The 11,658-nt window shown below is 42.5% G+C and overlaps 1 pseudogene; it reads left to right on the top strand.

Annotated features, from left to right (window-relative positions):
• Positions 1–291: 291 nt before the first annotated feature.
• LOC128776997 (RWD domain-containing protein 4-like) lies at positions 292–658 on the top strand (annotated as a pseudogene).
• The last annotated feature ends 11,000 nt before the right edge of the window (positions 659–11,658 follow it).

Genomic DNA, 11,658 nt, shown 5'->3' with positions numbered 1-11,658 from the left:
GGCCCCAGTTGCTCAGCGCCCCACCCTGGGTGGCCCCAGCTCCCACCACCAGATCCCCCTTCTGGTGGCTGGGTGCTGCTCCAAGACCAAGGATGTCCCACGACCCATGCGATGTGTGCCAACGAGGACCAGGAGATGGAACGAAGCACGGTGTTGTGTTTATCAAGGAGTTGAAGTTTCTGGTAATTAAGTCCAATGCATTTCAACTTAGGAGAGGTGAATATGGTGAAAACCCTCTTAATAGAAATTTTCTGGACAGAAACATATCCCCAAACGCCTCCAATGATTTCTATGAACGCCTTTTTTAACAACACCCATATCATCAACTGTAAAGCAGAGCATGTTATCCAATCACAGGAAGCAGTGGAAGGTCAGTCTTGGGACCACTATGACCTACACATCGTTGGACAATGAAGAGCGGTTCATGGAGAATCATCATCCTGTTGCTTCTCCGAGACCCATCAGCAGGACCGTCTCCGTTGAAACTCCTACTACTGCCGCATCAGGTAAGAAAAAAGACAAAAAAGAACAACTTCCAAAAGCCCAGAAATGTAAATTGGCAGACAAAACAAAACACAAAGGAGATCTTCCTCAAGGATGGGACTGGGTTGATGCGGTGAGGCATTTAGGCAAAACTGATTCTAAAGATGATGAATAGTGCTTGGAGTTAGAGACAAGAGAAAAGCATCATTTAAAGGGTAAACTGGGCTCAGGTTGCCTGGGTGCCTCAGGCAGTTGAGCATCAGAATCTTGATTTCGTCTCTGGTCATAATCCCAAGGTCCTGGGATCCAACCTAGACCCAGACCTGGATCCAGCTCCAGGCTGAGGGTGGAGCCTGTTTAAGATTCTCTCTCTCTCTTTCTCTCTCTCTTTCTCTCCTCCTCCTCATCCTCCTCCCCCCTCACTCTCTTTAAAAAAAACAAAAGTAGGGGCCCCTGGGTGGTTCAGTCGGTTAAGCACCCAACTTTGGCTCAGGTCATGATCTCACGGTTCACGAGTTGGAGCCCTGCCTCAGGCTCTGGGCTGACAGCTCAGAGACTGGAGCCTGCTTCTCCCTCTCTCTGCCTCTCCCCTGCTCATGCTCTGTCTCCCTCTCAAAAATAAATAATTTTTTTTTTAAAAAAGTAAACTTGGTTCAAAATCTTTTGTAGTCTTTTCTGGTATTGAGGTGGCTTTTTTATAAAACAGATTTTTTTTTTGCACGTGGCTTATAGAAAAAAAGTGTTTTACGCTGAAAGTTCACAAAGGGATCTGGTTGTATTAAATTATTTTCACAAGCTTGCCTTAATAAAAGGTGAGATGGTAATGTTTAGTATACTTTAGAAAGATGGTCGAGCTTTGTTAAGGGACCAAATGGGGGGAAATGAATGTTAATTTATTATTCTAGTGGAGGTAATTTTTTTAAAGGACTAGGAAGCCCTTTTGAAACTCTCATCCCAATGGAGCAGAATACTGAGTGAACAGTTATTTTGCGGCATGAGCCATATTAAGAGATTTCTCGTCTTAATAAAATTCATCTCCTTTCCCTTAATGACTGAAGCATAAATTGCTTCAGATAAATTTAAATACTGATATTTAAACTTTAGACATAATATTCTTTGCAGTTCCTTTTTACTTTTCAAGGGTGAACCACTTCTTTTTAGTAAATGAGTATCTGTTTATACTTTTCTCTTGGTTTGGGTCATGATACTTGCCCACGAGAGTTTTCAGTGGTATATAGAATGGGAGAATATGGAAGTAAACGTGCCAAATATCTTTGAAAGCTTTTGAACAGAAGTGTCGGTTCCCACTGAAAGCATTTCTCTTTGCTGCATATACCAAGACGGGAGGAACGAATGCCTTAATATTTCATTTTCGTATTGTTGGAGACAATGGTTTTAATAAAATCTGCTAGTGTGTGTTTTGAGTTGTCTGGTAACTGAGGTCTTCTAAATGACTTAACATAAAACCACATCTCAAGTCCCATTTCTTTGCACATATCCAAACATATTCCTCAGCCCGAGCATCTTCATAATAATAGACATTGAGGTTTTTTCAACTGCTGAATCATAGTATGTGCTTGGTTATTTTTTAAAATCATGAATAGGGTAACTATTAGTGTGGTGTAAGCAGGAAGTTATTGATGTATATGTGTGATTTATAGTGACTGCATTTGCTCCCTGGTTTGTTTTTTTTTTTTTTTTTTTTTTTTTTTTGGTAACTTTATTTATTTATTTATTTATTTAGAGAGGGAGAGAGGGATGTGGGAGGGGCAGAGAGAGGGAGGGAGAGAGAGAATCCACACTATCAGTGCACAGCCCATCACAGGGCTCGAACTCATGGACCGTGAGATCAAGACTGGAGCTAAAGTGAAGAGTCAGAAGCTTAACCGACTGAGCCACCCAGGCGCTCCAGCTCCCTGGCTTTAAAATCTTAAGACTTGCTACTGTGGTATCTCGAAGGGTAGACTGTTGTTCCTCAAGTTACACCTGTTCACCTTGGGTCTGAAGTTTGTAAAGAATAATTGACTTTTAAAGATGTTTCCTTCGCATAAGAGCAGTATGAGTTGTATCCGTGGCTTTTACGGGGCTAACATTAGGCTCAGTTAAATCGTTTGAATTACGAAGCAAATGCCATTGGTGGTGAAGAAGTGTAATCTGATTTTCAAAAGTGGGATCACATTTTATATCTTGAATTAATATCACAGAAACATGAAAAGTCAAGGCCACTGGAATATGCCAGTTTTTGTTCTGGGGATTATGTGAGTGGTTTCCGTTGTGTTGATCTGTTTGCTTGTTTGTAAAGAAACTGACCCGGCTACATCTGCTGGCGCAGCAAACTGTTTTACTCTGAAGATTCTGAAATTGTTCAGGCTTATTATGGTTCATGGATGACAAAGAATAATGCTAGCTAAATGCCAATGGACTATTTTTAATCTTTTTGTATGAAATGTACAAATTTGGGGGCAATGGTCGCACAGCTGCCTCTTACTATTTATGTAAAACACTTGAGCTTTCTCGTCTATATTTCCATCATCTAATACTCCCAGTGTATTCTTTCAAAGTCTGTTGACCTAAAATTGTATGGAATGACATAATTAATAAGCAATAAAACCTAAATCACACACACACACACACACACCGTATGTGACAATAGGTTTAAGGAAGAGAGGAAATCGGGGTGGGCAGACCCCTTGCCGGCATGCACCTATCCAGAATGTGACATTGAAGCAAATATCCTAGCGATGTGGAACCTCTGGGGTAATGCGTCTCCAGTTTTTGTGTGCTATTTAGTTCTATTAAATAATTACATTTTGTTCAGTTAAGCAGATTTAATAGGACGCAGTTTTAGATGGTTAGTTTTCTATAGTCTTTTGATGAATACATCTGAAACGAATCCGCTTGTCAATAGCAAAGTTGTTAAGTTTGGCTTCACCCCCCATGCATTTCTTAATTTTCACTGCCAATTTCACAAATGGAAAGAATCTCAAGAGCCTTCTCTTCAACTCTGTTAGCACCTTTAGCAGTGCCAATACGTGGAACCAAACAAATTTCAAGGGATTGGGGCAGCTATGGTGTGATCATGGGAACTTTAAAAAACAATGCAAATGACAAAATGGCAAACTTACAGATGGAGACGTGTTAGTGGTTCCCAGAGGTGGGAGGTGGCTTAGTGGAGCAAAAGGGCAGCACAAGGAATCTGCAAGGTAGATTTCTGTCTCTTACCTAGGGTTTTAGACACATGAACCTACACGAGTGCCAAGAATGGAAAGCACGCACAAATGAGTGAGTGCGTGCAAAACTGGTGGGACCTGAGTGAAGTCTATAGACTACATCACTGTCAATCTCTTGGTTGCGCTGTTAGTGTTGCAAAATGTTATCTCTGTGGGAAGTTGAGTAAGCAGCATAGATCTTTCTTAATACTTTATTACAGCTTCATGTTAACCTATTGAAAAGTTAAAACCAATGCAGCTCAGTCTTTTTACTTTCAGTCCTTCTCATAGATGTATGTTGGTATCCCATCATGGTCTTAATTTACATAATTGGGACTTATTTGCCATTCATATATTTTCATTGGTTAAGGGTTGAAATCTTTTTGTTATTTTCTTATTAGAAATTGAATTTTAGAGATTTTTTTTAATTGTCTATAAGAACTTATCAATAGGTGCTTTGTCTTGTGTCTGTGGGTTTTCATTCTCTTAACAGTGCTTTTGAAGAGAAGATTTGCTTTTATGCTGTCCAATTTGCCGAATCCTTATTTTATGAATTGTACTTTAGATATTGTATCTATGAAATATTTTTAACCCCAAGCCACAGAGATTTTCTCCATATCAAGTATTGATGAAGGTACGGAGGAAAAGACTCTTATACACTACCTGTGGTAATGTAAAATGCTACAACCTCTTTGAAAAACAGTTTGGGAGTTTTTAAAAATGGTAACTTACTCCTAATATATGACTCAGACATTTCATTCCCAGGAATTTACCCAAAAGAAAAGAAAGCACGTGGCCATGCAAAGTCTAGTACAGGGATACTCACAGCAGCTTTAGAGTAATGGTCGCAAACTGGAAACAACCTAAATGCCCATCAATAGATGAATGAGGGGCGCCTGGGTGGCTCAGTCAGTTGAGCGTCCAACTTCGGCTCAAGTCATGATCTCACGGTTCGTGAGTTTGAGCCTTGCATCGGGCTCTGTGCTGATGGCTCTGAGCCTGGAGCCTGCTTCAGGTTCTGTGTCTCCCTCTCTCTCTGTCCTTCCCCAACTCGCACTCTGTCTCTGTCTCAAAAATAAAATAAACATTAAAAACATTAAAAAAATGGATGAACGAGTGTACAAGTTGTGGTATATTCATGCAATAGTATACCACTGATAAAGATGAATGAAAACACCCAAAGCAATCTACATATTCAATGCAATCCTTATCAAAATAACACCAGCATTCTTCACAGAGTTAGAACAAACAATCCTAAAATTTGTATGGAACCAGAAAAGACTGGAACAGCTAAAGCAATTCTTGAAAAAGAAAACCAAAGCTGGAGGCATCACAAACCTGGACTTCAAGCTGTATTACAAAGCTGTAATCATCAAGACAGTATGGTACTGGCACAAAAACAGAGACTCAGATCAGTGAAGCAGAATAGATAACCATAAACGGACCCACAAACATATGGCCAACTAATCTTTGACAAAGCAGGAAAGAATATCCAAAGGAATAAAGACAGTCTCTTCAGCAAATGGTGCTGGGAAAACTGGACAGCAACATGCAGAAGAATGAACTTGGACCACTTTCTTACACCATGCACAAAAATAAATTCAAAATGGATGAAAGACCTCAATGTAAGCCAGGAAGCCATCAAAATCCTCGAGGAGAAAGCAGGCAAGAACCCCTTTCACTTTGGCCACAGCAACTTCTTAACACATCTGCAGAGGCCAGAGAAACAAAGCAAAAATGAACTGTTGGGACCTCATCAAAATAAAAAGCTCCAGCACAGCAAAGGAAACAATCAGCAAAACTAAAAGGCAACCGACAGAATGGGAGAAGATATTTGCAAATGGCATATCAGATAAAGGGTTAGTGTCCAAAATCTATAAAGAACTTATCAGACTCAACACCCAAAAAACAAATAATCCAGTGAAAGAATGGGCAAAATATATGAACAGACACTTCTCCAAAGAAGACATCCAGATGGCCAACCAACACATGAAAAAATGCTCTACATCACTCATCATCCCACAATGATATATCACCTCACGCCTGTCAGAATAACTAACGCTAACAACTCAGGCAACAACAGATGTTGGCGAGGATGCAGAGAAAGAGGATCTCTCTTCACATTGTTGGTGAGAATGCGAACTGGTGCAGCTACTCTAGAAAACAGGATGGAGGTTTCTCAAAAAATTAAAAATAGAACTACCCTAAGACTTGGCAATTTCCCTGCTAGTTATTTATCCAAGGAATACAGGTGTGCTGTTTTGAAGGGGCCCATGCACCCCGATGTTTACAGCAGCGCTATGGAGGATAGCCAAAGTATGGAAAGAGCCCAAATGTCCATCGATGGATGAATGGCTCAAGAAGACATGGTACATATATAATGGAAAATGACTCGGCAATCAAAAAGAATGAAATCTTGCCATTTGTAACTACGTGGATGGAACTAGAGGGTATTATGCTAAGCGAAATTAGTCAGTCAGAGAAAGACAAATATCATATGACTTCACTCATATGAGGAATTTAAGATACTAAACAGATGAACATAAGGGAAGGGAAGCAAAAAGAATATAAAAAACAGGGAGGGGGGAAAAGCATAAGAGACTCTTAAATGTAGAAAACAAACAGTGGGTTGCTGGAGGGGTTGTGGGAGGGGAGATGGGCTAAATGGGTAAGGGGCCTTAAGGAATCTACTCCTGAAATCATCGTTGCACTCTATGCCAACTAACTTGGCTGCAAATTTAAAAATTAATTAATTAATTACAAAATGAATTAAATCAATAAACACAATATGGATGAATCTCACAATGACTATGCCAAGAAAAAAGAGCCAGAACCCCTTCTTAAAAAGAACACATTGCATGATTCCATGTATATAAAAACTCTGCAAAATGAAAACTAATCTATGTCAACAGAATGCGGATCACTAATAGGGGGAGAGGGAAAGAAAGATTTCAAAAAGACATTTAGGGGTAATGGGAACATTCACTATCTTGATTGTGATAATGGTTTCCCAGGTGTATATATACATCCATCAAATGTGTCAAATTGTACACTTTGTTTTTTTAAGTTTGTTTCTTTGTTTATTTACTTATTTATTTATGAGAAAGCAAGTGTGGGCACAGGAACGGGGCAGCGGGGTCCTGAGAGAGGGAGGGGCAGAGAGAGAGGGAGAGATAGAATCCCAAGCAGGCTCTGTGCTGTCAGCGCTAAGCCTGACTCAAGGCTCAATCCCACAAACCAGGAGATGATGACCTGAGCCAAAATCGAGATTTGGATGCTTAATCAACGGAGCCACCCAGGCGCCCCGAAATTGTACATTTTAAATATGTGCATTTATATATACATTTGATAAAACTGTAAAAAAACAAAAACACCTGCACACAGGGGCACTTCTGCTTCTGCTCAGGCCAGAGAAAGAGGTTACGCAGGGACAGGACAGAGCCTCCTATTTCCCCAGGCCCTCCTCTCTTACCAGCAAATTCCGGGAGCCACTTCAAGAGGGGCAGAAAATGCTTCCTCTCCCAAAGCCCAGAAAAGATCCACTACCTTGTGGAAAAGGTAGAAGCCGAAGTCATCTGCCTATGAAGGAAACCAAAAAAACCCTCTTGGACCCGGAATACAGCACCTACATGAACCCTAACGGAGGCGTTAGCCTTAAAAATAAAACTGCTTAATAAAAATTTATTATTAATAAAAATGTATTTATTATTAATACACTTATTAATAAAAATAAATATTATTAGCAAAAATGGGTTTATTCAGGAATAGCGGAGAATTGCAATCCGGGATAAGCAAGCTACAGCAAACCTACAGGCAACTCTGTGGAACTAAGGAGAGAAACACTGTTTTGTTTTGTTTTTGTTTTTGTTAGAGACAGAATGAGAGAAAGGGGGTGTCGGGAGGGTCCATTATAAACAAAAAAGCCATTGGACTTCAAAGTATAGTGGTTTTTCACTGGCTGAGCTGTGACAGTCTCTGGTTGGGGAGGAGGAAAGCCTTTCTTTCTCCTGCTGGATAGTAAAGTATTACCCACTTGCAAGACCCATTTCTTTCTGTTGGGGTCTGCAATTTACGATGAGTGGTAGGACATGAGAATGTCCCGTTTTAGCTCCTCAACTCCATTCTAACTGAGATTTCCTTTCATTCATTTTCACAGAGGTCAGGTGACACTCCCACCTAAGACTTGCTCTACAGCAAAGGCAGAGTTCGGTGGGAGAGGGGAGGGGGCCGATCCACTAAGAAAGCCTTACCCCTGAGTCTTAGCCCAGGTGTACAGGGACAGCTTAAGACTGAGGCTGGACAGGGCTCTGAGAAAGAAGGTAAACGGAAACTGGTTTTGTGCCTGGCTCGGAAAGAAGCGTCCTTGGCATGTGCTGGATCTTTATGACATTTTGTCTACTGAGCCATCCTGGATTGGCAAGGTCTGACAAAACTTCTACCCAAACGGTAGGCTCTTGTTTTCTAGCAGGTGATGAGCGGACCCCCATGTTCCAATGTAGAGCTAAAGGCATGTCCACATCTGGCTCTGTTCATTTCCTCCCTCCCCCGCCCCACCCCCACACCAACAAAGAGCCAAGTGCTTAATATCAGGACACGGTGATTCACATCCTTCCGCATCAACTCCGCACACGTTTCTTAGGTTGGGGGAGTAGAGTGTAAACTCTCATCTACTTGAAATGCTAGAGGCACTAAGCACATGATCTTTTTCTTCCAAGTGGTGCTTGCATGAAAAGAATGATGATTATTATTATTATTGCCTCTGATAAGTTTTGGAATGAGTCATCAGTTGGTAGGTGTTAACCTTTATTCTTTACTGAAAGAAAACACATTTCTGCATCATGAGGTATCCTGAATAGTTGAAAATTGCTTGCGGGAAAAATTGCTACAATGAAACTTTAATAGGCTGCTTAATATGGAGGTTTTTAAAAAATGTCCACCCTTATTGTTTATTGAGAGATATTTCTGTAGATTTACCACCCCCCCCCCCCCCAGGAAGAATTTTTGCAAGCACTGCAGAATCATTGTTCCGTTTAGAACTGGTTTCGGTAGTTCCCATAGGAATGGAATATAATAGACACATCGGTGTATTTGTTTTTCTCTCGTTACATGTTTCCGTGAAAGGTTTCAGTTATTTTTTTTCCGAAGGCAATATCAACTTAATGAACCTTTTAGTTAGAGACGTTTCCTAGTCCTGCCTTTGTTTTTTTCTTTTCTTCTACAAAGGACACGGGTTGCTTGAGTGGAGTGATAAACACCAGTCAGTACTTTCCTTGACAAAATAGTTCCCATTCGCTGAGGTAAACAAGGAAAACTAAAATGAAGGTGGTCACTTAAAGCCAGGGATGCAAGAGTCCTGTTCACCCACCGCAACTCGGCCATGCTTCCTCCCACACTGTGCCGTTAGAAATCAGCCATCACACCCAACAGGCCTCCATTCTTGTCCAGTCCTCCCCAGCAGGCAGCCGCCCCAGTCAGAGTTTGGTTTGAAGTGGAGGGGAGCCCATCTCTCCCCTCTGTCACCATGACCATGAGGAGCATGGGTGTCGGAGTCGGGAACTACGTTGGTTCCACCTCGGTGTTTGCACCTCAGCTACCTCAGGTCAATGAGTGACAGTGACAATGACCAAAAAAAAAAAAAAAGTTGACATCAGTGAAACACCTGTATGTGCCAGTCTTTATATTAAACACTTTAGGTGATCGATTGATTGATTTTATGAGAGAGAGAGAGCATGTACGCGCACGTGTGAGGGAGGGGTGGATGAGGGAGGGATAGTGGGGGGGGGAGAAGAGGGAGAGAGAAAGAGAGACAGAAAGAGAGAGAGAGGGAGAGGGAATATCAAGCAGGCTCCACTCTCAGCTCAGAACCCAACTTGGGGCTCGATCCCACGACCCTGGGATCATAACCTGAGCTGCAATCGAGTTGGATGCCCAACCGTCTGAGCCACCCAGGCGTCCCTTCTAATAAACACTTTATCCGTTTCAATTCTTCTGCTCTTCACCACAATGTTCTCTAATCTCCCTCTCCCTTCTGATATGAAGGCTTGTAGGGACTGGAGAACTTGGTCACTTCTGATAGTATGGCTTGTAAGTCACCCGATGGCATAATTAGCATTGTATCTGATGCCTTTATGAATATGCACTGACATTCAGAGGTCATCCAGGGAGAAGCTCAGCAACCCAGGACCGTGTGTGGATGTCCATTTGAGAGACAAGAAGGAAAGTGGAGCAGATGTCTTCATGCTTCAGCATGAGGTCACCCCAGCATTAAGGCCAAATGCACTGGTAGCATCCCTTGTTTTCTGGCAGTGTGAAATCAAGTCCCAAAGTAGGGTGTCTTAAACCTGCAGACCAGTGGGGAGGCGGGTGTCCCTTGCCAGAGAGGTTCCAGAAGGAAAAAGGTGGATCCTGACTCCCATGACATCAGAAACTAGCCTCCCTGAGCCCGAAATCTTCCCGCAGGATATAAGTTCTATTATCTACATGGATCCTCTTCCAAAATAAAGCAGGTTCATAAGATAGGAAGAAAAACTTGCTCCCTGGAAAACTGATTCGTATTTTTTAATGTAACGGTCAGTCAAGTTGTGCTGCAAGACAAGACGCGGGAGAAGCTCAGGAAAGAAGCAAAGTTTATTATACTCACAGGTCTTCGAATCAAGAGACCCTGTGCGTCTGCCTTGCAGAACCATGTGAGAAAGGGATCAGGGTGGTCAGGAGCCAGGAGCCAGGAGCCAGGTGCCGGAGGGGTGCCTAAGCTATAATATTTATTGGGGTTTCCAGGGAAAGGCAAAGCAGGGCAAGAGAAAGGTTTAGAATGGACTAGTTTGGATAATTTCAACAAGCTTTGAGCTGTAGAGGGGATCCCCAGGCGCTGGTGCCTTGGCCCTGGATGATTTAAATGGAGGAATATTGCTTCATGGGTGTGTGGACAGATAGAGGAGGTGTGGCTGGAGACTGCTCAGTTTGCAGATCAAAGACATGCTCCGGCGGAGCCCTTGGTTATCTCCAGGACTTGCCTAACCCCAAGGGCCAGTGCTTCCTGGCCAGAGAGGTTTTCTTGAAAATCAGAACATCATAGGGGTGCTTGGGTGGCTCAGTCGGTTGAGCTTGGGCGTTGCCCTTTGGCTCCGGTCATGGTCTCATTGTTCGTGGGTTCGAGCCCCGCGTCGGGCTCAGAGCCTGGAGGCTGCTTCGGATTCTGCCTCCCTCTTGCTCTGCCCCTCCCTTGCTCACACTCTGTCTCTCTATCAAAAATAAGCATTAAAAATTAAAAAAATCACAATACACAGAAAACAAAGCTATGCATATATTTATATCGTGTATATAATAGTTATATATGTGTATATTTATTTTTATAGGAGTATATATAAAAAATACAAAAGTAAACAGCCCATTGTAAAGGGGCACCTGGTGCCCACACTGCTCGATTCTGCTTCGATGTCTTGGGTTTCCAAATGCGATCACCCTCCGAGCTCATTATCTTGCCTTCTTCACCCCACAGCAGCTGGTGTCGAGTTGGACTGTGAAGTCTCATAAAACTGCTAAATACCCGGAGTTCTGGAACCCGTTCCCAAAATGCTGATTTAGTGTGCTTGCCTAAAGACCTAGAAACCTGAAACGTTAGCAACCGCACAGGCCCCGTGCCAAGGATGCCAGCCCCAGAGACAAGCTCTTCTGTCCCTGGCCGGAGAAATGTACACACACACACACACATTCCCATGTGGACGCACGCTCACACTTGTACCTGGAAACTTCCGATCCCACCGGCCTTGGGGAAAACTTCCCCGAGCCTCTCTCCACCCTGGATTAAACCACGGCAACTTCTCACAGCCAATGCCTTTAAAACACAACAACATTCTGGACGGGGGCCATAATCCCAGTGCCTGCCAGCTTCTACTTTTGGCTCGACCATATGAGATTTGTTACTCTCCTCGAAACGTGGCATTTAATACTCAGAACACAAAACCTG

Source organism: Panthera pardus, unplaced genomic scaffold (assembly GCF_024362965.1).
Source record: "Panthera pardus isolate Hobbes unplaced genomic scaffold, ASM2436296v1 HiC_scaffold_10, whole genome shotgun sequence".
NCBI lineage: Eukaryota > Metazoa > Chordata > Mammalia > Carnivora > Felidae > Panthera > Panthera pardus.
Note: the sequence above shows the minus strand (reverse complement) of the source record. Positions and strands in the feature narration are given on the sequence as shown.